Genomic DNA, 6,000 nt, shown 5'->3' with positions numbered 1-6,000 from the left:
AAATAATAATAATAGGGTTCCAAGGGTCGCACAGCAATGTGTCACACATCCACATGCTCGTCTCGACGAGCTATACAACATACCAAAAGATAGTCACTATCGGAAATTTAAGACGTTAAATCTATGTTTTGACGCCTTACTATATAGTCTTATGTAATTTTGGGGGTTTTGAAAACAATCTAAAAAAAATGAATTAATAGGGTTCCAGGGGTTGCACAGCAATGTGTCACACATCCACACGCTCGTCTCGACGAGCTATACAACATACCAAAAGCTAAGCACTATCGGAAATTTAAGACGTAAAATCTATGTTTTGACGCCTTACTATTAGTCTTATGTAATTTTGGGGGTTTTGAAGACAATCTAAAAAAAAGAATTAATAGGGTTCCAGGGGTTGCACAGCAATGTGTCACACATCCACACGCTCGTCTCGACGAGCTATACAACATACCAGAAGATAAGCACTATCGGAAATTTAAGACGTAAAATCTATGTTTTGACGCCTTACTATAGTCTCATGTAATTTTGGGGGTTTTGAAGACAATCTAAAAAAAATGAATAAATAGGGTTCCAGGGGTTGCACAGCAATGTGACACACATCCACACGCTCGTCTCGACGAGCTATACAACATACCAAAAGATAAGCACTATAGGAAATTTAAGACGTAAAATCTATGTTTTGACGCCTTACTATAGTCTTATGTAATTTTGGGGGTTTTGAAAACAATCTAAAAAATGAATTAATAGGGTTCCAGGGGTCGCACAGGAATCTTTCACACATCCACACGCTCGTCTCGACGAGCTATACAACATACCAAAAGATAGGCACTATCGGAAATTTAAGACGTAAAATCTATGTTTTGACGCCTTACTATAGTCTTATGTAATTTTGGGGGTTTTGAAGACAATCTAAAAAAAACGAATTAATAGGGTTCCAGGGGTTGCACAGCAATGTGTCACACATCCACACGCTCGTCTCGACCGAGCTATACAACATACCAGAAGACAAGCACTATCAGAAATTTAAGACGTAAAATCTATGTTTTGATGCCTTACTATAGTTTTATGTAATTTTGGGGGTTTTGAAGACAATCTAAAAAAAAATAATTAATAGGGTTCCAGGGGTTGCACAGCAATGTGTCACACATCCAAACGCTCGTCTTGACGAGCTATACAACATAACAAAAGATAAGCACTATCGGAAATTTTAGACGTAAAATCTATGTTTTGACGCCTTACTATTAGCCTTATGTAATTTTGGGGGTTTTGAAGACAATCTAAAAAAAAAGAATTAATAGGGTTCCAGGGGTTGCACAGCAATGTGTCACATATCCACACGCTCGTCTCGACGAGCTATACAACATACCAAAAGAGAAGCACTATCGGAAATTTAAGACGTAAAATCTATGTTTTGACGCCTTACTATAGCCTTATGTAATTTTGGGGGTTTTGAAGACAATCTAAAAAAAATGAATTAATAGGGTTCCAGGGGTTGCACAGCAATGTGTCAAACATCCACACGCTCGTCTCGACGAGCTATACAACATACCAGAAGATAAGCACTATCGGAAATTTAAGACGTAAAATCTATGTTTTGACGCCTTACTATTAGCCTTATGTAATTTTTGGGGTTTTGAAGACAATCTAAAAAAAGAGAATTAATAGGGTTCCAGGGGTTGCACAGCAATGTGTCACATATCCACACGCTCGTCTCGACGAGCTATACAACATACCAAAAGATAAGCACTATCGGAAATTTAAGACGTAAAATCTATGTTTTGACGCCTTATGTAATTTTGGGGGTTTTGAAGACAATCTAAAAAAAATGAATAAATAGGGTTCCAGGGGTTGCACAGCAATGTGTCACACATCCACACCCTCGTCTCGACGAGCTATACAACATACCAAAAGAAAAGCACTATCGGAAATTTAAGACGTAAAATCTATGTTTTGACGCCTTACTATAGCCTTATGTAATTTTGGGGGTTTTGAAGACAATCTAAAAAAAAATGAATAAATAGGGTTCCAGGGGTCGCACAGCAATGTGTCACACATCCATACGCTCGTCTCGACGAGCTATACAACATACCAAAAGATAAGCACTATCGGAAATTTAACACATAAAATCTATGTTTTGACGCCTTAATATAGCCTTATGTAATTTTGGGGGTTTTGAAGACAATCTAAAAAAAAATGAATAAATAGGGTTCCAGGGGTCGCACAGCAATGTGTCACACATCCATACGCTCGTCTCGACGAGCTATACAACATACCAAAAGATAAGCACTATCGGAAATTTAAGACATAAAATCTATGTTTTGACGCCTTAATATAGCCTTATGTAATTTTGGGGGTTTTGAAGACAATCAAAAAAAATGAATAAATAGGGTTCCAGGGGTTGCACAGCAATGTGTCACACATCCACACGCTCGTCTCGACGAGCTATACAACATACCAGAAGATAAGCACTATCGGAAATTTAAGACGTAAAATCTATGTTTTGACGCCTTACTATAGCCTTATGTAATTTTGGGGGTTTTGAAGACAATCTAAAAAAAAAGAATGAATAGGGTTCCAGGGGTTGCACAGCAATGTGTCACACATCCACACGCTCGTCTCGACGAGCTATACAACATACCAGAAGATAAGCACTATCGGAAATTTAAGACGTAAAATCTATGTTTTGACGCCTTACTATAGTCTTATGTAATTTTGGGGGTTTTGAAGACAATCTAAAAAAAATGAATAAATAGGGTTCCAGGGGTTGCACAGCAATGTGTCACACATCCACACCCTCGTCTCGACGAGCTATACAACATACCAAAAGAAAAGCACTATCGGAAATTTAAGACGTAAAATCTATGTTTTGACGCCTTACTATATATAGCCTTATGTAATTTTGGGGGTTTTGAAGACAATCTAAAAAAAATTGAATAAATAGGGTTCCAGGGGTTGCACAGCAATGTGTCAAACATCCACACGCTCGTCTCGACGAGCTATACAACATACCAGAAGATAAGCACTATCGGAAATTTAAGACGTAAAATCTATGTTTTGACGCCTTACTATATATAGCCTTATGTAATTTTGGGGGTTTTGAAGACAATCTAAAAAAAATGAATTAATAGGGTTCCAGGGGTGACGTAAAATCTATGTTTTGATGCCTTACTATATATAGCCTTATGTAATTTTGGGGGTTTTGAAGACAATCTAAAAATAATGAATTAATAGGGTTCCAGGGGTTGCACAGCAATGTGTCAAACATCCACACGCTTGTCTCGACGAGCTATACAACATACCAGAAGATAAGCACTATCGGAAATTTAAGACGTAAAATCTATGTTTTGACGCCTTACTATAGCCTTATGTAATTTTGGGGGTTTTGAAGACAATCTAAAAAAAATTAATGAATAGGGTTCCAGGGGTTGCACAGCAATGTGTCACACATCCACACGCTCGTCTCGACGAGCTATACAACATACCAGAAGATAAGCACTATCGGAAATTTAAGACGTAAAATCTATGTTTTGACGCCTTATGTAATTTTGGGGGTTTTGAAGACAATCTAAAAAAAATGAATAAATAGGGTTCCAGGGGTTGCACAGCAATGTGTCACACATCCACACCCTCGTCTCGACGAGCTATACAACATACCAAAAGAAAAGCACTATCGGAAATTTAAGACGTAAAATCTATGTTTTGACGCCTTACTATAGCCTTCAGAGATGGGAAAAGTACTCACGTTCTGTACTTAAGTAAAAGTAAAAGTACTTGTGAAAAAAACGACTTTGGTAAAAGTAAAAGTACTCATTCCAAATAATTACTCAAGTAAAAAGTAAAAAGTACGTGCTTTGAAAAGTACTTTTAAAGTAAAAGTAAAAGTATTTTTACCGTATATTTCTAGAATTTTAAGGATATTAAAATTAAAAGATCCCCACCAAACATACGTCTTAAAACTGGCCCAGAATTGGTTTCCTACTATGATGTGAAATCTAAATGCAGCAGTGATTTTTTAGACTGAGTACCAGTTATAGATAATATTTGACTCTCCAAGAACAATCATTATTATTATAAAAAATATATGTATATCCCACGATTTTGTAACCCATTTTTTAAAGTGCCAATTGACCACCAAGTAGGCCTACACCATTATAACTGATGTTAAAATACAGATAAGGTTTCCTAATAAGAATGTCGTTTTCATTGTTCAATTATAATTATAATACATCTCACATCCACAGACAGACAGATTTCTGACTGTTATACTTTAAGATGTTTTGCATGTCTGTCAGAGGACCCCAATGTAAACAAGCCATACAGACTGTATGGATGATAATCATACAGGAGTGCGTTTGCTATGCGAACTGCTAATCAAGTATTCAATCAATCAATTCAAACAAATGCATGCATGCACGCGCATGAGGGCACGCACGCGCGCGCTCTCTCTCTCTCTCTCACACACACACACACACACACACGCTAAAGGCTTTTGCGAGGCAAAGATGACCGAAGCTACAGTTGTGCAGAGTCTGCAGAACGTTTCACTTTTTCCATACAGAACTTTATCCAGCATGAGATAAAAAGCAATTGCACTGACTCACCTAAGCTTCGGAGGTTAAAAAAGAACGCATTTCCAACGCGTGTGCATTACAGGAGCAGCATATGGCCAAAGTCTTGTGTTTATAATCCATAGTTAGTTATAATCCACGTGAATTAATTGTTGATGTTTGAAAGCTGTGACGAGATGAATGGTTTACAGCATGATGGTAGAATTAAACCACCTTTCTTCCTCTTCCTATGAAAATCGTGGATTTCAAAATAAGAGCATAGGGTATTAGGCTATTATGTTATGTAGGCTATATGATTCGTTTTATTTGGTAGTCTAGTTGCAGGAAGTAAATAGACCGGTGCTTTCCTACTTGACACAATGACTCTCACTCTGGCCAGGCAGCAGCAGAGCGTCACCGCAGCCTCTATGAATGATGATCAAGCGCTGTAATCATTTTTGTTTGATCTGCCACGCATCGGCGCAACATTAACACAAAACCAAAGTAGCGAGCCTGTTTTGAAAATGTAGCGGAGTAAAAGTACAGATACTTGTGTTAAAATGTAACGGATAAAAGTAAAAAGTACCCAGAAAAATAATTACTCAGTAAAGTACAAAGTACTGAAAAATGTACTTCGTTACAGTAACGAAGTATTTGTACTTCGTTACTTCCCATCTCTGATAGCCTTATGTAATTTTGGGGGTTTTGAAGACAATCTAAAAAAAAAAGAATAAATAGGGTTCCAGGGGTCGCACAGCAATGTGTCACACATCCATACGCTCGTCTCGACGAGCTATACAACATACCAAAAGATAAGCACTATCGGAAATTTAACACATAAAATCTATGTTTTGACGCCTTAATATAGCCTTATGTAATTTTGGGGGTTTTGAAGACAATCTAAAAAAAAATGAATAAATAGGGTTCCAGGGGTCGCACAGCAATGTGTCACACATCCATACGCTCGTCTCGACGAGCTATACAACATACCAAAAGATAAGCACTATCGGAAATTTAAGACATAAAATCGATGTTTTGACGCCTTAACTCATTGAGTGCCAATCCCGAACTAGTTCGGCTTTATTAGCGTATCGCAGAGTGCCGATCCCGAACTAGTTCGGCTTTAAAAAAAAAAAAAAAAAGAATTTGAAAAAAAGAAATTTGAATTTTTTTTTTTTTTTTTTGGACCCCATAAAAACTAGTGAACATGATTTCAATCGCGATTTTGCATGTTCCACCCCCATACAACCCCATCTAACATACAGGGCAGCCATGTTTGTTTACATAACATGTAAAACATAATGGCGATTATCTCAAGAATGCCTGAACGGATTTCCAATCGGATTTTTTTGTTTGAAAGCTGTGAACAAACTGCACAAATCCACTCCAATGCAATCCAGGATTGCATTGGATTTTTTAGAGCTCATTCTTCTCTGTTTTTTTCCCATGCATG

The sequence above is a fragment of the Nannobrachium achirus genome (genome assembly GCF_963921795.1).
Source record: "Nannobrachium achirus genome assembly, chromosome: 4".
NCBI classification, from domain to species: Eukaryota; Metazoa; Chordata; class Actinopteri; order Myctophiformes; family Myctophidae; genus Nannobrachium; species Nannobrachium achirus.
Note: the sequence above shows the minus strand (reverse complement) of the source record.